Source organism: Macaca nemestrina, chromosome 19 (genome assembly GCF_043159975.1).
Source record: "Macaca nemestrina isolate mMacNem1 chromosome 19, mMacNem.hap1, whole genome shotgun sequence".
Classification (NCBI taxonomy): Eukaryota; Metazoa; Chordata; class Mammalia; order Primates; family Cercopithecidae; genus Macaca; species Macaca nemestrina.
The window spans coordinates 55,646,198-55,673,255 of NC_092143.1; the positions used below are offsets into that span (position 1 = coordinate 55,646,198).

Sequence of the window (27,058 nt, forward strand, 5' to 3'; positions counted from 1 at the left end):
GTACCTGTTTTATACATTGGGAAAGTGAGGCTCAGAGAGGTGCAGTAACCCAACTAAAGCCACATATCGGCTGGAGCTGATACACAGAGCAAGAACCTGGGAATCAGCCTCTTGGTCTAGTGCTGTCTGAAGACACTTGCCCATCCCTCCTTCTCATGATCTTGGCAGTTGACAAAGGCATCCTTGCCAATGGCAGGCTGTCTTAGTTCATTCAGGCTGCCATAACAAAATACTTTAGGCTGGGTAATTCATAAACAATAGAAATTCACTGCTCACTGTTCTGAAGGCTGGGAAGGCCAAGATCAAGGTAACAGCAGATTCAGTGTCTGGTGAGGTCTTGTTCCTCAGAGGTAGCACTGTGTATGTGTCCTCACAGGGTGGAAGGGGCAAGGAGTTAACAAGCTTCCTTGGGCCTCTTCTATAAGAGGATACCAATCCCATTCATGAGGGTGGAACCTTCACCTCCCAAATCCCCTACCTTTTGATACCAGTGCTTTGGCGATTTGATTTCATCACATGAATCTGGGGGGACACCAATATTCAGACCACAGCACGCCATGCATCACATCCTGCAAAATGCTGGCCAAACTGCTCCTTCTCCCTAACTAGTGTCCATTGGCTCCCTGGAATGCAAGAGTGATCCACTCCTCCCTCCAGAGCAACAGGTCAGCCTTGCACTTTCACATAGAAGGCACAGAGAGTGAAGCCAGCACCCCACACTTCCCTCCATCTCTCTTCTATAACTCTCCTTCCTCGTTGTCAGATGTCTTCACCATCCTGATCTTCTTTTTCTTTCGTGACCATGTGTTCTGCTTGCGGGATAGGTCCTCTCCTCCTCTGTCCATGAAGAGAAAAGGAGGATGCCATCCCAAAGGAGATGGCTGTGGGCACTCACTTCCTGATTGCCTTTGGTTAGACCTCTGCTCCCAGCCGCCATCCCTGTCCCAGGGCAAGGCCTGCTCTCGGCTCTGGTGGACGCACTGAGTGAGAAGAACCCCACCCTCTTGGTCCCTTCCCCAGGCCACAGCTCCTACTGTCCCAGTCTCATACAGGACTCCTTCAAACCTACCACAGTCTCCTTCTCAGACTGCTCATAATTCACCTGGTTCACCTGGAGATCTAGGGAAAATTCAGCCTCTGGGTGGCGTTGGGGATTCTGTATTTCTAACCAGGTAATGTCAATGCTGCTGGCCTGGGACCACACTTTGAGTGGAAAGTCCTAGATGCCTCCAATAAAGAGCTGTGGGGTAGGGGTGGATAGGAACCAATTGGACTTACAAGAAAATTGTCCTCCCCATTTAGAAGAGGAACAGGAAAGAACAGCATTTCTATTTTTCTTTTGGTACAATTTATTGGAGTAATTACTCTTTTCACTCTATAATTATTTTTAAGGTCTTGCTTAAATACTGAGCTCTTCTAGAATGTAAAATTATCATTTATTCCAAAGCATATTTCATTTCCAGTTCATTTTTTTCCATGCCTTTATAAACATACAAAAATAAACCTTGGAAACTAATTAAAATTATCCGTAAACTCTATTGTTGAGAATCAGAGCTGGAGAAATACATTTCAGCTCATAGAAAGATGTGTGGGCAGCTGGGAGGTGATTGACATCTGCGGACGGGATCCGCACCTCACACCTTCTTCCTGTCCAGCTTTTGGGAACATTCCTACATTTTTATTTTCTCCAGGTAACTGAAGGAACTCTGTGATTCAGAAGGAGCAAAATCAAATTCTGCCTCAGCCCTTAGGCCTGGCCTGTTGGGCCATCAGCCATCTTGTGCCTCTAAACTCAAAACTGTCCTCTAATTGTGTACTCGCTTGGTCTTCCTCCCAGCGAGATGGGAACTCAGAGCATCTTCCTAGCTGTGGTTATAAACAATTGATCCTGGATTCCCAGCAATAGCTTTTTATAATTTCTAAAACCAAATGAGCCTTCCACAGCAGGGTCATCAAGACTAAACGTGGAGCAAGAAGAAAAGCAGAGGGGGCTAGAAGGGCCTAGAGCACCCCTGAGCACAAAGATGGCCAAACCAGCAAGGTGCATGCCCTGAGCCCCAAGGGCAGCCTGGGGTGGAGAAAATGCCTCCAGGAGCCACTTCCCCAGGGTCATCCAGCAAAACAAGAGGGGAGCTCTGGGACAAGATGGGGACATCAAAGACAGACTGCTACAGGATCTCCTAAGGGAGCTTTCAAATGGCAAAACAAAAGACATACATAACATCTGTGTGTGGACACTTAGGACTAATCCACATCAGAAAACTCAAATACGTCTCTAGTCATACCCAAGTGAGACAGCTCACAGACCCATAGGTGCAGGCTGGGAAGGGCAAGGCCTTGCATGGCCTCGTTCGGAGTTGAAATAATGAGTCATAGCCTGTCCCAGATGCTTGCCCTCCTTGGGACAAACGAACAAGACACTGAAATTGGGCCAGGCCAGCAATCTGGGGCCATGGAAAGGAGAAGCACCTGACCTACACCTTCCAATGCCCCATTATCAACACCAAGGAATGTGATGGGCCTGTTTTTAAGAACAGCAGTGTCCCCTTCCTGGAAGGGTGGCGTAGATCTCTGTTTGCTTGGTGTCAAATACAAGGTCCCCAAACTCTCCTCTAATTCTGGAAAATAAGCAGCTTTGGATAACTAAGCCCTAGATTACAAAAATCTCACACTGTCTCCCAGGAGAATGAGTTCAGAGCTAGTCTCAACACCAGTCAGACCAAAAGACAGGAGATCCCAGCCTTCCCACATGCCACACATATTTCTCCTCCGATGTCCCCCATCCCAGTCCTATACCTCCCTCCTCACAACACACTGAAATGTACCCAAAAGCATCCCTTTAAAGGGGATCACAATGTCACAGACATACAATGTACCTGCAACATGGAAAATAGGCAGACTTTTACCTATTTTGGTAAATAGGAACTTGGAACAAAGGTTGAAGGGAATACAAAGCACATGTGCATGAGTGGGATTACACTGACCACTGGCTTAAAGCTCTGCCCAAGCAGGCACAGGGCACCAACCACACAGCAAGCACTCACCTGCCCTGGCTTGTTCCTGATGTGCCCCGACCGTCATAATAGAACAAACCATTGAAGCTACACAATAGCTCCACTCCCCTCAGGCTCGGAGCACCTATTGCAACTGGAATCCTAACCAATATTGAATGCCTGCATTTTCTTTCTCAAAAAAGCGGTTATAGAATTACAACATGATCCAGCAATTCCATGCTTGGGTATATATCCAAAAGAACTGAAAGCAGGTTATTACCACACTTAAAAGACAGTATCTTAGGCAGCATTGCTAGAAAGGCAGGAAGGAGAAACATCTCTCTCCACCTACTGCTACTGCCAAGAGACTAAAGATCTGCACTGAGATGCCATCAGCATCCCAAGATACGATGCAAATAGTTCAATTCATAGCACTGAATTGTTTTCATTTGCAGAACAGCATAAATGTAATGAGAAAAAATATGTTAAGATTAAAATCATACTCAAAATATCCTTTTAACTTCCTGAATATTTATTCACATTTGTGTTCAAGAACACAGCAGGAAAAACCCATTCATTTCTGGGTTGCCTATTAAAATACCCACTCTCTCCTTCTTACTAGAAGAAGCCCAGTGTTTCCTTGGGTAGCCTAGTAGCCAGATAAAACAATTCAGTTCCATGACTCCTTAGCAGCTACCTGTAGCCACATGACTAAATTCTGTCCAATAACATGTAAACAGAAATGTTTCCAGAAACTTCCAGAAAGCCTCTTAAGAGCATAGGACAAGCCTTTCATCAACCCTCCCTCCTTTCTGCTGCCCAGAATGCAGAAGTAATGACTAGAACTCAAGCAGTCAATCTGATCCCCCTGGAACAATCATACTAGCCCTAGAGTGCGGACCCCTAGTCTTCTAATTTTACATGATAGGAAAGGGCACTTCTCTCTTGAAGGCATTTCCTTTGTTTAGGGAGTTCATTATATAAAAGCAAACTGAATTTTAAGCAACAATTTTTAGGAAATTATCTTAAAAATCACCAATAAAGACAGGATTCTATAAAGATGGAGGCAGTGACATACTATTTGAATCTCTATACAAATCTACATTAAAAACACAACAATAGGTGAAGAGCATATGGAGTCTCTATACTACTTCTCACAACTGTGTGTGAATCTCAAAATACAGTTTTTTAGTATCTAAAACCCATGCTTTAAGAAAGCAACCAGAAAGCAAAACAAAAGCACCATAAGCAATATTCACACTAAAATGAAAAACGTCAAAATACAAATAAGTAAAAACAAATTCTACAAACACTAAAATAAAAGAGTAAAAGAACAAACCACCAACAGCCTAAGATACACATGATATTATTATCTGTTCAGCAGAGAGTAGAGGGAAGCAATGAGACATCTGACAGATCTGAAAACAGGAGAAGCCAAAATAACCAGCAGATATTCACTGCAGAGTATATGAGGCTCATTTGAGAACAGCAGCTTAAACTGAGACGGGAATTGACCAATACAATGCTAGGCAAGTCAATGGTCCCATGGTTTGGACTAAAAGATCTGCAGCAATCTAGCTTCTGTGAATTCTTAAAACTGGCCCCCAGGGATTCCTTCCAGGCTAGGAGAAACTGCTGGGAGTAGAATTAAAACTGAGAAATACTGGAATAGTAATATAAAGGAAAGAAATGCTCAGAATAAAAGTGAGAGACAAGAGTAGAGACAAGAAATCTCAGAATGCGATCAGTCATGTTTCTAAACCCTATACTAAAACAACAGATGTCTGTGAAGTTAAAAAAAATGTGAACCAAGCCTCTTTCTAAAAGTTCAAGAAAACTGATTTTATATAAAAATTAGTAACATAAAAATACCAAGGTCAAATTTCATACAGAATTATTATAAGGAAGAAGAGAATAAGGAGTTGAATAACATCTACACAGACAATGAAAGCATGTCAAAAAGTCATAGCTAAAGTGCCTAAAATCACACCTAAATTGTACCTGATGTCATACCTAAAATCAAATATATAACCTACTTTTTCAAAAGAGATACAAGCTAAGAAAGAACATCAGTCAGATTTAGAAAAACAGAAATGAACAGAACTCAAGAATATCATTTGAATTTAAATAAATGAAAAGTCATTTAAGAAATGACAAACTAGGACAGAAAAGTAAATAAACACAAAAATAATGCTTCAAGAGACGCAGAAAGTTAAAGGGGGACATTTTTTTCAAATCAAAAAGAAAAAAATCAGAAAAGTGACTCAAAAGAAATAGAAACACTGCAGGTAGGCAAAGAAGGTCTAACACACACCTAACAGGGGTCCCTGAAACAGGTGAACTAAAGCAAAGGAATAGAATATTGAAAACTATAAAACAAGAAAACCTCCCTAAAATGTTATATATAACTTGAAACCACATAAAAGATCCCCATATGTATTTGAGAATACTGACTCAGAAAGACCTATACCAAGACACAGTCTAATTACTGGACTTTACAGAAAAAAAAAAAGTCTTTAAGGCAAAAATAACAAGTGACATAAAAGCTTATTATCATCAGACTTTTCAAAAGTAATACTTTATATACACAAAAATGCAGTAACAAGGACATAAAATGTTGGCCAAGGATATTATACATAGCAAAAATCTTATAAAGTGTACCAATAAACTATTAATGTGCAAAACCTCAGAGCCCTTTTTAAAGAATCTACTAGAAGCAGGGTCCTCAAATTTTTTCTGACTCCTTACCCTCTTCAATTTATTTAGGATCCCAAAGAGCTATGTTTATGTGGGTAATATCTGCAGACAAATTACCTCTTAGAAGTTGAAACAGAAATTTTTAATTCCTTATGAATTAATTAAAAATTGCAAACCCAGTATGTGCTAATGTACATCTAACATATTTTAGAAAAAGAACTATTTTCCCAAACAGAAAAAAAATTGTAAGAGTAACATTGCTTTTATTTTTGTAAATCCCTTTAATATTTCTCTTAGTAACAGCCAGACTCACATATCTGCTATACACTTAATTTGTTGTGATACCACAAGTCACACAGGTTCTGGAAAACTCTTCCATGCACTCATGTGAGAATGAAAGAGGCAAATAAATAAAAGGAAAATACCATCTTAGAATTATTAAGAAAACATTTTTTTACATCAAAGACTCCCCAACTCGAGAATGAGTTTCAGACACACAAAATGACTAGAGATATCAACATAAAGATTGATGGTGAACTTTAAACATGAAGGAACCTGCAGAACTAAGAGAAAATGACAGCTAAAGTGAAGTGAGTATAGTTTACAATGGCTATACATTCTGACAATGTACATACAGAATTTTTTTTTTTTTTGAGATGGAGTCTCGCTCTGTCACCCAGACTGGAGTGCAGTGGCACAATCTCGGTTCACTGCAAGCTCCACCTCCCGGGTTCACGCCATTCTCCTGCCTCAGCCTCCTGAAATACAGATATTTTTAAAGGAGAAGAGCAAATAAAAAAAAAAAAAAAAAAAAAAAAAGAACCTCAACTCTTCTCAGTAGTTATATTGATAGTGGTAGTATTGGTATTCTGATATTTCTGTGAGTGTGATATAAATTTAAGTGGGTAAATATAGGATATTCTAATTCTATCCACTCTTGTGTTCTTGATAACCTGCACACGTAGGGGTAGAGAAACAAGATGAGGATGTAATATAGAAGAAACTATGTAAAAACCTTGTAGCACAGAACTTAAATCTGAAGTGTCAGTATGCTCTTATGAGTTACTTTATCCTAGGTAAATAAATACACATGGGTACAACACATATCTCCCAGCTTCTTCCACTGAGGAGGCTCAGAAACTATGACAATCCAGTAGCAGTGAACATTGGCAGCACTCAAATTGCAGTTTTGAAATATTTTCTATTAAAAACAACAACAACAACAACAAACTGGGCTTCCTAGAGAAATAGTTGATTCCAGACCTGGGGCAAGTAATGCATAAGATTAACTGAAACATCTTGCTTTACCACTAAGAGAGGAAGCTAAAGAGAACACCAGTGATGATTCAGAAGCCTCCTTGGGTTCCAGTGGCCAAAAATGGGACAACTTAAACTTCAAGTATATTAAGTGCAACTGATTGAAACCCATCAAATACATTTAGATCTGTAAGTTCACAGTAAAAATCCTAGGTTTTCAAAACAAGCATGGTGGGTGGTCCCCTTATAGTGCTGCAGGGTGGGGAAGGTTGTTGGCCAGCTATACCACTCTTTCCTCTTGGCTCCTTCCCATCCAATTAATTCTACATGCCATTTCCAGAATATTCTCCCCTGCTCAAAATCTGATGTCAATGATTCCTTACTTTCTATTTTGCAAAGTAAAAATCTCAATGTCTGCTTGTGAAGACTGTCTATGTGATGACCTTAATAATGACTTTCATTTGGGAAGCCCAATATTTAAATTGATATTATCTTGTTTGACCATAACAATGAATCCGTAAGACAGACTGCATGCTCCCCCAGAGACAGCTCAGAAAATCCTTATCTCCCTCACTCAGCCTGATATTTCTCACTCCCCTACTCCCACACCAGTGTTCTTTCCTACCTTGATCTTCTGCCCAAGTAGGTTGGATTTGCTTTGTTAGCAAATTCACTCTGATGCTGCTCACGCTCATCTGTGTGTCTTTTCTCTAGTGGTTCCCTCAGCCCCTCCTTGTTATTTAAATAAACCCTTCTAAATTTTAATCAAGCCACTCACTTTCCAAGTCCCTTCCTAAGACTAACATATCTGTAGTCCCCAGGCCTGTGGATCCAAGTAGATTAACTAGCTCCCAGCCCTCACATAGGATACCATCAGAACCCAGCGTTTTCTGAAGTTTGGGACCCTAATATCAACCCTGCAGTAGGATCAGTTAGTATGATTTAAGAGAAAGCCTTCTGGCCCCAATCGAAACACCCATTTCCTTAAGCTGCTTAGAGAACTAGGTTCATTTCACTCCCCTTCCTATTCTCCAGGTCTAGTTGAGCACACAACTGAGACTCCAAGAGAATGGTTTCCTGGGGAAATGAATGACTGATAGACTTGTGTAGCCCAATACCCTGTATTGGTGGGGATTACGGACAGCTTCTTAGTCACTCTGTGACTGTCTTGTGGCCAGCTCTAGAGCAGCAGTTCTCAACTGCAACAACTTTTGCCCCCAAAGGGAAATTCGGCAATGTCTAGGAGTGTCTTTTGCTGTCACAATTAGGGGCATTGCAACTGGCATCTAGTGGGTAAAAGCCAGGGATGCCACCAAGAATCCTACATTTCACAGGACAACCCTCCTAATAAAGAAGTGTTGGCCCCAAATGTCAATCGTGTCAAGGTGGAGAAACCTTGGAGAGACCAATACAAGGAAAGAGAAAGTGTCCAGAAGATCTGGACCCCTAAATGTAGCGATGGAAATATGCCACGCCAGATTCAGATCCATCATAAATGCTTTCGCCATTACGTTTGTTTAATTCTAAAATTAAGCAGGCAGCCTTCTGCCCTGCAGCCGTCCCAGAAGCATGTGGCCAGCATGGCAGACACTCTGGAATGACCACATCACAAACTAACTGGAGCTGGCTGCAGCATTTCTGCCTACTAATTTTAATCTTTCTTTCTCAAAGGTCATGAATATTTTCAGACCTCTAAGCACAGGCATATTGTGGGCAGACTTAACATATGTTGCTTCCAGTTGGCAAAGCACTTCACTCACCAACACCCTAAGCTGAGTTACAGGCTTCACTTTGGCCATGTCACTTTCCAAGAGACTTTCTCAGTCCATTATCCTAATTGGCAAATGATATGTAAGTACCAGAAGGCTGTGTGTCAGCAGTTATATTTATAATGAAAGCTTAATCTCCAAAAGAAAACACTAATTCATTAAAACCTCCTTTCCCATCTGCCATGACAGTAGCCAAAGGAAAAAGAATCTGTGAGGTACAAATTAGCTGCCTGAGCATGAAACACAGACAAGACCAGACGAAGGGGAAGCAGGAGATACAGCCTGCTTGGCCCCAGGAAAGCCCTGTCCTCATTCTACACAGCCATGTCTCTGGGTCTCTAAGAGACAGCAGCTTGAGGATCAGAGCCTGGGAGGGCAGGAAGGAGTCCTTCCTCTGTCCCCTACTCAAGGAGGTCTTTCTTAGCAGACACAGTTCAGCTTTGGCCACTGTTAAGCTATCAGCCCTTCAGAGAAACTTGAGAGGGTTTTGGGAAGAAAAGGAAGATGACTCCACAGTCTGATATTTCAGCTCGGCTCTAATCCCACACTCTGCTGCCCTTATTATTCATATAGATATATTAAGACCCATCATGTGTTATGCATTGTGCTAGCGAAGCCAATAATAGCTACCCCATGCACAGTGCTTACTCTGTGCTAGGTGGGGGTTCCGGGCACCTGGCATGAATTCACTCATTTAACCCCCACAATACCTATGACTGGCTCATTTTACAGGTGAGAAAATGGAGCTAGTGAGAAATCGCCTGCTCAAGGTCATGCAGCCCGTAAGTGGTGGTGCCAGGGTGTGAACCAGGAGGGCCAGCTCCAAAGTCCACCCTGCTACACAAGGGTCCAGCGCCACTGGGAAGGACAGCCAGAGCTCACATGTGCAGTGAGCACAGCATGCCACAGGGACGATGACAAGTGCTTCACATGCCCCATCTCATCTGTGGGGGACAAGGAAGACCACAAGCCATTTTCCCTGTGGCATGGGGAGACATTTGAGCAGAGCCTAAGAATTGAATAGGAGTCAGCAGACACAGGGGAGGCACCAACACAGTCATGGGGCTACATGGCTTGTCTGGAAAGCCACCAGCAGGACGAAAGCTGGAGGGGCAGGAGGTGTGTCATCATCTCATCCAGGCCTCCAACCCACCCTCTAAGGTGTGCACACGATAACCAACCATGCCCTTTCCAAGAGTCACCTGAGGCCTAGGGAGACTAAGGGTCCTACTTAAGGTCACACAGCTGCTGAGTGGTAAACCCAGGGCTCAGCCAGGCATGTCTGGCTACAAAGCCCAGGCTTCCAGGACCTTGCTAAGATTCAGTATGTGCCTTGCCCACAGGAGTTGTAGGTCTTGAATTTCCTGAGCTCTAACTCCCTGAACTTACCATTGTCTATGGCATATCCCCTGTAGGACCCTCCTACCATCGAGAAGAAATTCCCATGAACAAGGCAAGCCCCGACCAGGCCAAGGCATCCCTATCTGGACTTCAGGCACCTGCAAGCACCCCTGCAGAAACAGGGATCCTGGCATCTGTCCAGGAACAGACCAGTCCTAAGAAAAATGGCCTCTCCCTGTTTCATTAGCCACCCCCTTTAAAAGTGGGTACACTTTGCCGCCCAGACACTAGGTGCCCCTATAGTCCCTCCATGGAATGGCTCTGACCCCTCAGCACACTGCAGGTCTGCACCTGGTGACAGTGAAGTGTGCCCTTCACACAGTGTTGGCAGCACCAGATGAAACTTGGCCTTATGCTTGTGAAGAGATGCTCCAGCAAGAGAAGCAGAATTCTGACAGGTGCCTACAGTTGGAGTGCTGGGCTTTCTGCCCCTCCAATCCTAACTTCCCATCGCAGAGACAGCAATCCCTTTCTGGTGAATATTCATGGACTATGTGGGGCAAGATGAAAGAAAACTAAGGCAGTGCATACCTGTCCATACAGGTGAATACCTGATCTTTCCAAGTTAGATTCATTCATGGATTACAGGTGATTGATCCATGTGGACCACTCATTATTTCTCCTCACCCCCAAGAGTTTGCCAGTTTAATAACTTACTACTTCGCCTTCAAGGGAGTGGAGACTCACTCCAGGCGTAACAGGACCATCATCATGTGGTAAGTGTGGGTCTGTTAGATCAGTCACTCAGGTAGAAAGTTTTCTTAAAGCAAGTTTGCTGCAAATACACACATCTCAAAACCATCACTTGTTCACACCTTGACACGCCAAGTCACAGAGGTTAGTGTGAGGTCCTAAATTGCCTCACATTTGTTATATTATTCAAAAGAAGTGTTTTCTGGAAAAAAAAAAATCCAGGTACAGAATGTGCTTGCAGAAAATCAAAACCAGCAGAACTCAGCACAAGGGCAGGGTGCATGCCAGAGCAGGACCCAGCACCAGAACAGGCTCTGTCTCCTCCAGAACAGCAGGCACCAACGAGGCATCTGGCTGCACACCCCGAACAGAGTCACATTTTATTTTAGACTCACTCCTATCTTTAACCTGGAATACTATGGCCTTAAAAAGAACAAAGCTCAGGGCATCTCTAGTTTTAATTTAGCTCAGCACAGCCATGCTCCTCCAAGCCAGAATCACTTACTGCATAGGGAAGAAAAGCAGGAGCAGCTGCCTGTCACCTGCCCACTGGACACGTCCCCCTATCACCTCTGGACCCAGCTCATCTGTCTAGGCTGCTTGACAATTCAGCTCCATACCTACAGAGCAGGACTGGGGCTAAAATACCCAAAGCCTATCAGGCTTTGGCAAGAAGCACCTATCAGGGCCCCCTCATCCTGCCTAGGGTGACCCCCAGAGGGATCTGGCCCAGTCTAGGGAGGATCTCTCTGTGGGGCTTCTTGCGTCCACAGATAACACTGACTTTTTGCCTCCTGAGTTAGAAGCAGATGGGAAAACAGGCAGAGCAGATGGATAAAGCCTTACCACTGAGACAGCTCATGAAAGAACCGGCCTTGCATCTGCAGCCTGAAGGGCTCCAGGCAGTTCCGAGAATGGCCACTGGCCTACCACAGGGGCAGGTGACCTTGAGGGTCCTCAGAATAGGACATTCATTGAAAAAGGAAGGGCTGAGCCTGCCCTATTCATTGCCTTCTCCCAGATTCACCCATCTGTCCTCAGAAAGGAGTCCAGGGGGAGTGCAAAGAAGACACATGTCCTCCTGGGGATCTGAGGGGAATTCCCTGCTCTCTCTGGAATAGGAAGAGCAGGGCGTAGGGTTCCCCTGAGATACACCCACTGCAGAGGAAAATGAAAATCCCTATCACGTCATTGTAGGGTTTATACATGGAGAGAGCACATATTAAAAAAAAAAATGCTCCAGGAAAGGACAATAATTATGTACATCCACTGAGAACTGGAAGTGGGGAGTATGCAGAACTGGCACTAAGTTCAGCCCAAAAGCCCAGTCACAGCTGTATGACTGCAGAAAAGAATGAATTATAGGACTATGATTATGTATGACCATTAACACTGAAAATCACATGTGACACCGTCTGCGGAAGAACCCCGTGCATTCTCCACAAGTCAACTGACACAGGCCCAGTGATGGGAATCCCAGGATAAGAGGCACCACAGTGGCGGGGTGGGAGGAATACGAAGGTGAGTTCTTCAATGTTGGGGTCTGGGAGTGTTGACCTAAGGGATAAGAAAGGAAAAAAAGAAATGTACTTGCAGGCTGCCTGCCCCACTCTGACTTTTTTTTTTTTTTTAAAGCATCAATGTATCTTTATTCACAAATAAAAGCTGCAGCAATATATCATCTACACATTTGTACAAAGATTCAGATATCTTATATCATCACGATCCTCAAAAAACACAAACCTGTCATGCAGGGATGTCACAAACACTGGCGGCTCACCCCTCATCTGCATTTGGCAAGAAGCACCTATCAGGGCCCCCTCATCCTGCTTAGGGTGCCCCCCAGAGGGAGCTGGCTTCCCAAAGCTGGAGACAGCCCAGCCCCCAGGACACCTTCCCTAGAAAACCATAAACACATAGATCATTTGTCTTCAAATTCCCATGGCAAATGCCACATTTATAGGCAAAATGATACAAAAATATGAACCTAACAGAAAATTTTAAAAACCTTTATTCCCCCATCTTCATTGTTGGTGGTGGTGGTCTGTTTTGTTTTTTGCTTGTGGTTTTGGTATAAATTCCTTCTGTGGAAGAAGCAACATGTGCCTGGGCTCTGCCCTCAGGACAGAGCAGGGTTCTCTTGGGAGGGGAAGGGACTTGGCCATCCCTGCCCAGGAGACCCTGGGGATGGATCTGCATTGGGAACGCCACACAGATCCTCCACACCCCAGGCTCTGCCAAGAGGAAACCACTATAAAAGAAAAGTAATCCTGAATCCTAAAAGACCCCTGGGGCATGCAGGTAAGTCCTGCTGCACAAAACTGCTTGGCTGCAAAAAACGCAAGATGGACATAAACACAACTGGCGCTAGCCGCGGCCCAGACAGTCACAGTGGGACTGGGCTGGCCCTCTGACTCCTAGGCCTTCTCATGGGACTGGGCTACAGTCCCAGGAACACATTTTACCCATTTTCTGTTATGTCTGAAAAACAGCAGACCTGGGGAGACCGGTGGGGGCTCCCGGTGTTTCGCTTTTCCTGTTTAGCTTGGGCCCTGTGTCTGGTTCAATTTAAGAATCAGGGCAATGTCAGAAAGACATGATATGCTATAGAATCAGAAGCAGAGGAATGAGGAGTATAATTAGTATTTTATGAGCAAATATCCTTGGAGAAAAATCACACCAAAAAGGCAAAAAGGCAAAGATTAAAGTAACACATTTTCAAAGACACACAAAAATGCTTCTTAAGTTTATATAGAGAATTCTCCAATTTTTAAATAAACTATGCCCCCAAAGTTCAGTTAGGGAAACTAAGGCTCAGAGCACTTCCATGATTAACTCCTAGAAACCCCAAATTCCTTCCTTAAGGCCCTTTTACCCTCCAACCTCTCCCCAAGAGAGGAATAGCCTCCACCCCTGCCTGTGATGGTCACACAGTCTCATTGGGAAGCAGGAGTAGACACATCACACCACTGGCGAAGCAAGGGGCAATGACAGCACATGGCAGCACTAGAAGCCCAGGAGACATCCAGAGCGGGTGGGCCGAGCCCTGCCAGTGCGGGGTGGAGGAGCGGCGGGGAGATAGATGTGGGATGAAGTTCAGGTATCTAGCACACATTTCAACAACAGGTCTAGAACGCAGGGAGTGAGAAACTACGAGTACGCAGCTGCTAGTTAGAATCATGAAAGTGGATGGAACTGCTTCATATATGTACTGCATTCACTTATGTGTCTATTTATTTCCTTTACAGCACTCAACATAATAGTTACACCCACAGGCACTGAATAAAGATTGATGTGTTATTTTGAGTCAGGTGGAAATGTGGGAACATCTCACATTACAGTAACATAAATGACAGTGATGCTTGCAAGCTTACCTACAAGAAACTGTGAATTTTGAGAGTAATAACAACAAAGCTCACATTAATGAAAGTCCTGCAGGGCTACCACACGCCAGGTTTTGACCTAAGACACCCTCATGGCTCATCAGTCCTTTCCACAGCACACAAGGGAAGTGTGAGAGTCCCCCATTTTTGGAAAAAGTATCATGTCCCAAATCTAGCAACCTGATGATGCTAGCTCCAGAATTAGAATGCTGCTTCTCCCAAACCCACCATCTCCCCTCAAGCAGGATACCCCTGAGGGGGAACCAACACCTTCTGCCCATAGTCTGGGCTCCTGACGGAGCAGGACCTCACCCAGGACATAGTCCAGGGCACTTGCCTTTTTTGGGGTGGGGAGGGTATTTGTGGCTCCGGAGCCATTTGTTTAAGAAAGAAAAATAGATATCCCAAAGGAAGGCTGCCTTAAAAAACTGCTATATTTTGAAAAATTAATCTTAGATTCTAGGTACACAATGTCATTTGGAGGTGACATCAGAAGTTCTGCCCACAAGGCCCAGGTCAGTGGTCTTTTGCCTGGGCCATGAATGGGGTGCTGCACTCAAACCCCACCTTCTCCAGTCCTCCCAAGCTAGATCCCACAGCCTAGAGGCCCTATGAGTCCTGATGAAGGCCAGGCCTCAAGTAAGACCCCAGAAAGGATTGAACCTCAAACCTTGGGGACAGCCAAGGGGAGGCAGGGTCGCACCTAGAACTCGCAGCCGAGGTGCCCTCTGAGTATCGCCACCACGGCAGTGCTGCCCTCCAGGAGCCTGGCGTGGGCTGTTCCAGGCAATCTGTGCAACATCTCAATGCACATGACCACACTGATCCCACTCTTCAAGATTCTACCATCTTCCAAGACAAGCCACAGCACACACAGGTGACTCACACCGGCCTGGGTAATTCCAAGCCAAGACAGCTCCATGTGGTTGCCTTCAATGTCTCTAACGGGCACAGAAATTGCTCATTGTTTTTATGGCTTTCTGCAAAGTGACGCGTGGCACTCTATTTCTTCCCAGCAGCCTGAGGCCCCTGAGCCACCACCTGGTAAAGAGAAGTGCCTGGTCAGCCCACCGTTGGCCACCCACATCACCCTTGCCAACCCCAGCATCCATGCCCAGCACCCAGGATGCCCTGAGCCACCCATCAATGCAGGGAGATGAGGCAGAGGACGGACAGCTTCTAAGGTACCCCAGGGCCAAACAAGTCATAAAAAGCTGTCCAGATACTGGGTCATCTGAGAAATGTATTGCCATAGGTATGGTGAAAGTTTGCCATCGCTAACATGTTTCTTGTTGGAAAGACAAATATATGGATTGTATTTTTGGTGCAATTTGAATAGCTTATTAATTTGAACAGTTTGTGAATGTCAACTCATACAGAATATTTGGACTACTTTTATAATGCTTAGAGCATAATATTTCAACTTTAAAGAATTATAGCTATAACTAAGCACTTTGTGTCATGTTGTGGTGTTTTCGTTCCTTTTCATGCGTTTGACTGCCTGGTCACGTGCACTCAGGAGCTTCCTCCTCCAGGCCAACAGCCCCTTCCATCAGGAGAACATGATCCGGGACCACCACCAGGATGGTGGGAAGTTGCCTTCATGGTCATGAAACTTACTTCATTTCCATGAAGATGAGAGCTTTTCAGTAAACATGCTGACTGTTCAGTGCTTGCCAAAACTGCAACATTCTAAAATGTATCAAAAACAGGATAACTGGAGGCCAGGTGCAGTGGCTCACGCCTGTAATCTCAGCACTTTGGGGGGCCAAGGCAGGCAGATCACCTGAGGCCAGGAGTTTGAGACCAGCCTAGCCTGGTCAATATGGTGAAACTCTGTCTCTACGAAAAATATGAAAATTAGCCAGACATGGTGGTGGGCACCCATAATCCTAGCTACTCACAAGGCTGAGGCAGGAGAATCACTCGAAATCGGGAGGTGGAGGTTACAGTGAACTGAGATCTCACCACCACACTCCAGCCTGGGCAACAGAGCGAGACTCTGTCTCAATAAAAAAAATAAAAAATAAAAAATAAAAAATAAAAAAAACAGAAAAACAAAACAGGATAATTGAAGAGAACCATAAAAATAACCCCAATGCTGGTAGCTAAGCAGGAATCATGGGGTCAGGACCACCCTCAGGCCTTAGGTTGGCCTACTCCAGTTTGCAAGAACAAATAAAATTTTAATAGAAATTTATTGACCTACAGTTTCAAATCTGCCAGTTGCTCAAAAAATGATAGTAGCTAAAACATATTTTAAACACATTAATTGGACGTTACTTGGTTTTCACATTTAAGAGTTCCACAATGTATTTCCCCAGTTTAATAGGTAATACAATTCTGTGATCCAGTTCTGGTTATGGAAGATGGGCTCCTTCAAGAATTGGAGGCAAGATATACATTTCAGTCCAGATCAGCTCTGACTCTAGGAATAGATCAGACACTCTAAAGTCACTTCCTTTAGAGGAACTGGATAATCACATTTTTTGTTCTAATGGTTTGTAAGGCAACAAAACACAAAACGTGGTGATGGTGGTGGTGGTGGTGGTGGTGATATCTGCCCCCACTTGCCAAGGGCTTAGCCTGGACCTGCATACTCACTGTCTCCTTGAGCATTTGCATCACCACCAGGAGGGAGGCACTAGGTCCCCTGTTCTCACTGTTACAAATAACAGACAGGTCTCCAAGGGATGGGTAACTTGCTCATGGACACACAGAGGCAGGTCTAGGACTTGAACCCCAGTTTGTCTGATTCTAAAACACATATTAGCTTATTCTGCCCATTATTTCAGCACACAAATCAATACTAAATATATGACTTTATTTTTAAAAATTGGATCTAGCACCAATGAAATATTTATTTAATCCTCACTTTTTTTCTCCCTTTTTTTTTTTTTTTTTTTGAGATGCAGTTTTGCTCTTGTTGCCTAGGCTGGAGTGCAATGGCATGATCTCAACTCACTGTAACCTCTGCCTCCTGTTTCAAGCAATTCTCCTTCTTTAGCCTCCCAAGTAGCTGGGATTACAGGCAACCACCACCATGCCCCCCACTAATTTTGTGTGTGTTTTGTTTTTCTGTTTTCTGGGTTTTTTTTTTTTTTTTTTTTTTTTTTGAGATGGAGTCTCACTGTGTCGCCCAGGCTGGAGTGCAGTGGTGCAATCTCAGCTCACTGCAAGCTCCTCCTCCTGGGTTCACGCCATTCTCCTGCCTCAGTCTCCCAAGTAGCTGGGACTACAGGTGCCCGCCACTACTCCTGGCTAGTATTTTCTATTTTTAGTAGAGACGGGGTTTCACCGTGTTAGCCAGGATGGTCTCCATCTCCTGACCTCAGGTGATCCACCCAGCTCGGCCTCCCAAAGTGCTGGGGTTACAGGTGTGAGCCACCACACCCGGCCTAATCTTCACAATTTTTAAAGGCAATATTAGCATCTCCTTTTGCTAAATGAAGACATTGAAGTCAGAGCAGTGAGGTCACTTTTCCTAGGTCACACTGCTTCTCAGGGGCAGGTCTGGTTCTCGAGCCTGAGTTCTCTCATCAGCCCAGAGCTGTGCTAGTCAAGGGCTCGAATACCTGAAGCACAATAAGTTCCCCGTCAAGGGGCAAGAGCACTCGTGTTACTGGAGGTACCAGAGCACAGAGGTTGAACACAACACCCTGCGGTCAGGCAGACAGACATGGGTGCAAATCTCAGCTCTGTCATATGCTTCTCGTGGGACCTTGGCCAAGTGATTAGACCACTGCGTGCCTCAGTTTTCTCCTCTATTAAGTGAGAACAGGAATTCTGATTCATAGGTTACTGTTTGGATTAAAGGAGATACACTTGTCAAGTGCTTTGCCCAGTGCCTAGAAGGAAGTATAAGCACTAAGTGCTTAGTAGAACTTTCCCTTTCTGCTTTTATGAAAAGAAACTATTTTTAAAAGTACATTGCCCATCATAATAAAACAGAACTTTTCCATTTAACAATTAGACAGATGGGGATGTGAATCTGAGCTCTGCTGTTTAGCTCTGTGTCCCTGGGCAAGCTCCCAACCCTATTTGAATCTAGTTTTCTCCTCCTGTAAAGTAAGGATAATGTATGTGTCAGGAAGATAGATGGAATCACCTCTGTTAAGCACCTTTCTCATAGCAGGTGCTTAATAACAGTAGCCAGTGGGGCCTGAACCTAACTCAGCTGCAGCACAGCACCCCAAGAACTCCCCCAGCCTCAGATGTCCATGGCATGAGAGCACCGTGATGCAGGATGGCGCCAACTCTACTTTCAGACAGAATCCTCAGACCTAAATTCCCACGCCCCTTCCATTCATCCATTCCTAGGTGACATCCCAGGCCACACAAGTCACCCACCGAGGAGGAGGCCTGCCCAAGAACAGAACACAGCAGGGCCGGAAGGGCTGGCCAATGCCATCCCATAACAGTGTGGAAACAGCCGCCTGCGCAGGTCACCCACCCTGTGAATAATTAGACAGGGCACTCCCCACGGACGTGTGGCAGGCCAAGTCTCCCTGACAATCACACACACACACACTGTATGACAGTCACACGGACAGGGCAGCATAGCACTCCAGTTACAGACATTTCCGCAGCACTGCTTTGACATTGAGCAAACAGTTAAACCTGGGGAAATCGGTGCCCAAACATCAAAGCTAGAAATGAATCATATGGTCAGTAGGAGCCTTGTATAGGCTTCTCCCTAACCTGGAGCAAGTCAAAATAATAGAGACAGTCTTACATTCCTAGACAGGACCCGTCTCGGGTTGACAGAAGCTGAGACAAGTCAAGGTAACAGAGGCAGCTGTTTGAATAGATTCATTGGAACGTCTGAGGCAGCTCTCCAGACCAAGCTGTAAAGGAGATAAGATAGAAATAATCACTCTGGTACCACAGTAGACAGGCCTTGAGGGTACCGGAGCCCTTTTAATCAGACTTAGCAAGCATTTTTTGCCTCTGACCTTCTAGCTAAAACAAAATTAGTTACCAATAGACTTAGGCAAATGCCATACTGCACATGAGCACATAACCCCAACTTATAGAAGGACAAAGAAAATTGTAACACTTTGAGTTGGTCTGGTGGAATTATCCCCAGCCTCTCCCTGTATCCGGTTTACAGCAATAAATTCCCTTCTTCCCTATTTTGTCTGCTTCTCGTTATTGGGCCTCTAAAACGCAGCCGGAACTTGGTTCTGGGAACAGAAGTGCTCTGATGGGCAGTCACAGGAAGAGCCACAGCCCATCCCTAATGAAGCACCTACCTCTTCTTCATGCGCTCGTCAAAGTCTGCCATCGACTTGTTACATTTGGGGACAACAGAATCCCACCCCATTCCCCAAAAGATGTGAAGCACATACTGCAATGGAAAGGCCACAAAAGCTATTCCATGGAGCAGTCTTCCATCAGGTCACTATCCCAGACCACCACCGTCTCCCCTCCAACCTCCCGGAGACCGGGGCCCCACTGCAATAGCGGCACCACGGAGCCCTGCCTGGCACATGCGCAGGCCACGAACACGCACAGACAGCGCGATTCCAGGCTCACATAACACTGCCCAGAGCCTTCCTTGACATGCTCCTCAAAACGACAGTCTACTCACTGCCACAGCTTTTGTAACTCTCTATTTACTCTCACATTCTTCCTACTCCTCTGAGGTGCTCCCATGACGTCATCTGTTAGCACATGGTACTTAAATCTACCGCCTTGTCTTCTTCTTCCTGAGAACATAGCAAAGGAATCCATTTCTGAAGTAAACAAATCAAACCTAAGAAACACTGTCAGTACCTTGACCCTTGTAGCTTCTTTCTTTAACAACAAATAATTTGGGGTCTCCTTCTGAGGGTGAGACAATATGCTGCGTCCGGCACAATAGGGTCCACACCTTCACGTGCTCAAGAGCAAGCTGCTACCCCGCACAGAATCCAGACCTCACAGAGCTCAAACCAGGACCAAGGTACCAAACCCAGAACAAGGAGGACTCACTCGCACCTTCACGTGCTCAAGAGCAAGTTGCCATCCCGCACAGAATCCAGAGCTCAGATCAGGACCAAAGCTCCAAACCCAGAACAGGGACTCGCAGCGTCTGCCCGGCACCCTCATCCTCCTCTCAGGCAGCTCCTACAGTCAGCAGGGACAGAGTGCAGTTCTGATCAGGTGAGAGACCCCATTTCCAGGGACTTCCCAACATGAAGCCAGAACAAGAGACCAGGCGTCCAGCTGATCAGAGTGGAAGCCTGGAAGGGATGTGGAAGCCCCAGCTCCATCTCCCAGGCATCTGCAGCCTGGCTCAGAAGGAATTTTAGCTGCATTCCTAAACATAGTCAGCTCTGTAAGGGTGAAGTCCATTTTTCTCAGCTGATTTACTTTCCTCTAAGGCAATCTGTGAACCACACTAGAACTCAGTCGGAACACCATCCTTTGAAGCCTGCTGAAACTTCACTTAGGCAAACGTTTCTAAAGACATTTATTTAGACATTTTGGCAGCACTTCCCAGACTTCTCAAACCAGAAGGGCTGCACCGGTCTCGGCAATTATATCTGTAGAGAAGGGCTGAAGATGATTTCAAAGGCCTAAAAAGAGGAACACGAGGCCAGCGCAAAGAACCTGGCCGGGGAATCAAGAGACTACAGCCCTAGTCCTACGGTGTCCCAGCCCTGTGGCCATGAGGAAATGCCTTGCCATTGGTGGACCCCCTTTCTAAGCTCCTGCCATGGCTCAGGATGGGTGGCGAGGGCTCCTGAACCTGTGGGTGGCAAAGAACCAAGCTGCAAATGTGCCAGTCAGTGAACGGGGCTCACGTGACTTTTTTAAATGGCTGAGGCAGACAGCATTTCTTTTTCAGCTTTCTCATAGAGTGTATCTCAAACTAATAAACTTTGCAGCATTTTACATCTTTTGAAGTACTCATAAATACATTATCTAAATTTAAGAGTGTTATTAAACTGACCATTGACTCTTAAAAGAAAGAAAAAGAGATAGAGAGAGAGAGGAGAGGGAGGAAGGGACAAAGGAGGCAGGGAGGGAAGGGAGGGAGAGGTGGGAGGGGAAGAGGAGGGGAAGGAGGGAGGGAGGGAGATAGAGAGATGACTGAAATATTGACTGGAAACGTGGCTCCATCCCTTGCCCCAACAATTTCTCTACATCCTAGTAAGATAGTGCCTCTTCCTGCGACACGCCCATAATCCAGTTACTGGGATTACAGATAAGTCATGTTACTTTTGGGAACAATTAATAGAATCTGTTTTCTTTTTTACAATTATGCTAAAATAATGAGCAGAACCTATTAATTTTTCTTATTCTTCTGTTGCTATTACTCCAGTATATAGGCTTGAGATGACAGCACTTGTAACAATTCTCTAATGCCTTTCTTTCCTTCTTTAAAGTAAACCTTGAACTGGTAGCAGTTTTGCTGAACTATGAATGCTTTCTATATGGTTTTTTCCCGAAGTTAAAATACTTCCCATTAGGTATTTCTAATACAACAGAAATGTTGAGATGTGAAAAATCCATTGACATGCACCCACTCTTCAAATAACTTTCTTCAGCAAGACATTTTTGAACCATCCATCCTCCTTTTCAACTCCCACACCCTCTGGATACCAAAATTTCTAGAAATAAGACAAAGCATTTTGTTTCCTGACATAAATTTTGATTGTCCAGTGCCAAAAATAAAGTTGTCTCTTCATAGGAACAGCCAAAAGCACTCAGAGCTGGTCATTAGAGCTCACATCACACCCCAGAAGCAGGCCAGACCTGTGAGAGGAAAGCATTTATGCAGACACTCTAGTCAAAACCAGGGTGGTTTGACTATCAGAAATTGTTTTCTGGATATATCTGGCGTTTTACTGGATAGGAACGTTGGAGTCTAACTGCCAGCACATGATTTAAACTTATCTGGTAACACCTGCTACAGGCATCCCTATCAATGGGACCTCATTCTCCATTATCAGTTTTGTTTGCCAGATTTTCATGTTCCTTGTTAAGTGACCAATCAGGATATAAACAATTACATGGAAAGCGCAGAGTAAACACTGATAATGGCTCCACGGCAATGCTTAAATTTCATTATCCAACACCTCCAGATCCTTAGAGATGAAAGGTAACCAAGTCTTAAAGAAGCAATATATAATTTAATTAAAGTAAAATGGGGAAAAGGTCAAATACAAATATGAAATGAAGCTGTCATAAGAGACCCTGAGATATCTGCTTTCTTTCCTGTGATTCAATTCACATTGTTCCTGTCCATTTTCCCTTTCTTGGTGCTGCATAATTCCCACAGCTGACCTGAGCTTCCAGCCCTATCCAGAAGTTTCCACACTACCTCTCTCTCACCAGTGTGTGTCTCCTCTTTATTCATCCTCTGTATTTCTGTTTATCTGCATGTCTGTAGATGGTAAAGCCACTCTTTAAATTCATTCTTTAATTGCTCTTTCCATTTTGGTGAGAAATCAATCTCGACCTATATATCATATGAATATAACGTTCGTGTGGAAAGATGTGTGACAGAACTGAATGGTTCCCAGCATTTAAAGACTAGACTTAGCCAGACATGGGTGGCTCATGCCTGTAATCTCAGCACTTTGGGAGACAGAGGTGGGCAGATCACCTGAGGTCAGGAATTCAAGACCAGCCTGGCCAACACGGTGAAACCCCATCTCTACTAAAAATACAAAAAAATACCTGGGCATGGTGGTGCATGCCTATACTTCCAGCTACTTGGGAGGCTGAGGCAGGAGAATCGCTTGAACCCAGGAAGGCGGAGGTTGCAATGAGCTGAGATCACGCCACTGCACCCCCAAAAAAAAAAAAACTAAAAACAACTACCTTCTTATGTATGTTAATAAACCTGACCTGACAGTGTGTTTTACATCCTTCCCATCTCTCTTTTTTTTTTTTCTTTTGTGGCAGAGAGGGCAGGGGGGACAGGGGTTGGACACAACTAGCAATTCCAGTCTGATGGAAGGCCACTTAGAGGCAGCTACCTACACAGAGTGCAGAGGCTGACAGGCTGACCTGCCTAAGAAATCTCCCTCATCCCAGACCTGAGGGCCTTCTAGACACATGCACACTCCGTGGGGTCTGCCTCCTGGGAGCTGTGACAGATTAATGGGAAACAGATGACGGGAGGTACTTATCTGATTAACTCACAGAGCTCGTTTTCACCTGGAAAACAGAACCAGAGGCAGAAACAGGTCACAGGCTTGGGGTGTAAAAGAGAGGAGGTTTTTTATCTTTATTTTTAAAGGACCAAGCACTGGGAGTCTCCTGCTGCAAGGGGAGACTCAGTGTCAAACCCAGCTAATGCTGAAGCTGCAGTTGGCCACTCACGAGCCTTTGGAAGAAGATGAACATCTTTGGAAGAATGACAGATGGTTTCCGGGGCTTCTGGAGAATCAGAGGATCCTGGCATCAAAGAACAGAAAATAGGAAGTGTGATGACTCAATGCACCTGATGCCACCAGGGAGAAGCACAGCCAGGACACTGTGAGCCTGGCCACCATGATGTCCAGGGACAGGGCAAAGAGGATGTGCCACCCACAGCTCCAAACCAAAACTGCATGGTAGAGGCAGGACAGGAGCAGAAGCAGCCTCTTGTGGAAGGCAGGATAGAGCCAATCTGTGTGGATCCTACGGCAAGCACCCAGAGGGGCCAGGTGCCCAAGCACACACGCATCACCATTCAGGCCTCACGCCTCTCAGCACACAGTACTCCATGAGCCTCATCCTTATTAGCTAGCACAGAAACAGCACCCGAGTGCTGTCAGGCCAAGAGTGTCAAAAAGACAATTTGCTGTTTCCCATAGGAAACCTCTAGTTTTTATGGAAATTCCTAACTGACCCAGAGCCAAGAAGCAGTAAGGACCACATGAGAATCCAGCTAATTTTCCAAAGGCCAACCTAGGGGCTAGTGAAATGTCAGAAAAGGAAGCTACAGAGAGGCCTCCCTGCAAGCCGGGAGGGCTCAGCTATGAGAAACCAGCTCAAATTGATTAGAGGGAAAGACACCCAGAGGTGGAAGAAGGTGGTACCTGGCCTGGTCAGAAAACACAATGAACTGGGAGAGAAGCCATGCTCAGATTCACAGACTACAGAACAAAGGCAGAACCTGGAAAGGGACTGGGAAGAAAGGAGAGGGGACAGGGGTTGGGGGTCATGAATTACAGCTCATTTCCCACCCTTCGAATACAGAAGCCCAGGGACCCGTATGCTGTAGCTACAGGAGGCTCAAGCACTGGACAAAACCTGCACCTCACCTGAGCTGCCACCCAATGGCACACATACGTACACCACCTCCATCACCACCAGTAGAAGTGGGTACCGATGCAGGATCCTTTCCCATTAAGACTGCACACAGCCTCAGGACCTTGCTCAACACAGCGCCCCAGGGGGCCAATGCTCCTAAATCGGCTGGCTATGAGATGAATCCCCTTCATTACTATTGCACTAGAAGGTTCTTCTTGAGGAAATGTTGCACTGTTTATAATTCATCTCTTTGCTATAACAATATAGTGTAAAGCACGTGGCTGCATGATAGGGCCTGCAAGAGAAAAATGCCTTGCAAATTATACATTGATGGCTTTTTCTGTTGATGTTTCTGTTGCTGGAAACTGGCATTAATGGATGAAGTAGCCTTCTCTCATATCATTTTCTTGCCTTTAAAAGTTGCCTTTGTCCCTGTGACTTGACCATCTGAGTAATTAGATGCATCTTATGCAGAGATCAGTCACTTCAGCCCCCTTGGCAGCCTCTGCCTGACTCATCTCTGTCCCTCACAAGCAGACCTCATCATCTCATAGGATTCTCAAATGCCTCTAAAGGCCCTTTGTGCCAGGGTTCTTTCACAGCTGCAAGTATAAATGACATTTTGGAAGCTTCACTCAAATTTTACACTTTTCTTTAACTCAATGTTGGACACTTGAAAGGACAGGCCTCCTGGAACCCAGAGAATCAATCGCCAGGGTTTACTTTCTTAATGGGAAGACAGGATCTGCTTCAGAAAATTGAAGCCCAGAGATTTTTGGCCCAACAAAATGCCTTCAAAGCCAGCCAGTAAAAAACACTCACATATTAACTGTAGGGTCCTAACGACTTCAAACCTTATTTTTTTTAAATCCTAGATTCCATTCCTTACCCCACAATTCTTTAGTTCCTTTCTTTTCATGATGAGATTTAGTTATCAGAGCCAGTTGGCCCTCTGAACATTTTTCTGGTGTCTGGAAATAGGATCACTTTTCAGGGACCAAAAAATTTATTTTCTCTAGCTAACCTCATAAAATACAGACTTCTCATGTCTATCATACATGCCTTAATTCTCATCTGTAAGTGTATGCCCACAATATGACCATCAAAATTTTCATTTCTTTGAAAGATTGAAGCTAGATTAAGAAGGCAAGCGCTGCAGCATTCGCTGCAATATCAAGTGTTTATACCAAAAATGCACAAAAGAAATAAAAATTACAGTGGAGATAAGCACAGAGGTACAAAAGCTTGAGGCCTCTCTCTATACCAAAATCTCATTCCAACCTCCTGCCAAATGTTTCAGAGCCGCTACACTATCAGAAAAGACCTGCTTCAGCTGCTAGCTGTAACCATCAAAGCAGAGCCCTGTGGCCTTCATTTTTCATGAGGGTTGCTGGGCGGCTAACCATAAAGGCTCACCCACCACACACTCATCCCAATGGGTGCTGGGTTCCAAAGTGAAAACTAGAGAATTCCAAAAGCATATCACCTCTAACTCGTTAACATGCAGTCCTGGATCTAAACATTCTTCTACTTAATGAAAACAGGAATGAAGGAGAAGAGAATGTAGGGTGAGGAAAGCATTATTTTTGAGACATTTACTTGATAGCATTTTAGGCCCAGGAGACAAAAGCTGGTCCTGCATCCTTCCAGGCCAGTCGTGGGTGGAAGGAACGTCTTCAGGGGAGTTGCATGCGGTGCTAGGCTGAGACAGCAGCCACTGTGCCCCACGCCTGTAGTATTACTATTTCAACTATTTCTTCTATGGCAAAGAGGGAAATAACCTTAAGAAGAAACAAGGACTAAAACAACTAAAGCGAAAAAGGTTTATTTTCTCCTTGTCATATTTCCCATTGTCATTTTGACGCAAAATTGTTCCAGGTATTATTTTCTTTATCCCTAAGAAATCTCAACGAACACTGCCATTCAGAAAGGGAAAGAATATGTCACAACAGGGGAAGGTACTTCATGAACATGATGCACACATTACATTTTCTATACATAACCAAAGGATAATATTTAGTGCTATTATAATAAATCTATTCCAGATCTTGCTAATAGTAGGAAATGGAATTTTAAGACTTTTAATACAAAGGAAAAACTTTTCCTTTTTGGGTGCTGCTGTTAGTTTATTGAGCCAAATCCTCTCATCTGACATAATCAGGCCTGAGGCAATTAATGGTAAAAGCTGATTAAAGCAGAAAATCCTTTTGAAAACAATACATAAAAAATACATAAACATAAACAAGACCTTAAAACATTTTGCACTCGTAGCTATTACAGCGAAACATGCCAGTCTACCTGTGATGAGGCACAAATAGTTCTCTGAATACGGATCTACCCATTGGAATTCCACGTAGACCTTCTTTTATAACTCACTCCAATAACAAGGTCTGATTTCCAGTCTCAGTTTCTTTGAAGTCTAACAGAGCTCAAGATGCTTATGAAGAGTAGAATCCTCTTAGATTTTTATAATATTCCCCCTCACCTTTTATAGTTATTATAACACATTTACATTGACAGAAATCCTTCTGTAGTGACTAATTTTGAGTCTTTTCCAAAAGAGTGAACTTTCAAAGAAGCAGTGACCTTTAGGTAGTCATATTTAATTAGTGTATGAAATATTTGGTAC

The 27,058-nt window shown here is 44.5% G+C and overlaps 1 protein-coding gene across 8 annotated transcripts in view; it reads right to left on the reverse strand.

Annotated features, from left to right (window-relative positions):
• The window catches only part of LOC105499060 (formin homology 2 domain containing 3), a 497,377-nt gene that overhangs the window by 388,454 nt on the left and 81,865 nt on the right, over positions 1-27,058 (reverse strand). The gene's annotated exons all lie outside the window — the stretch shown is intronic.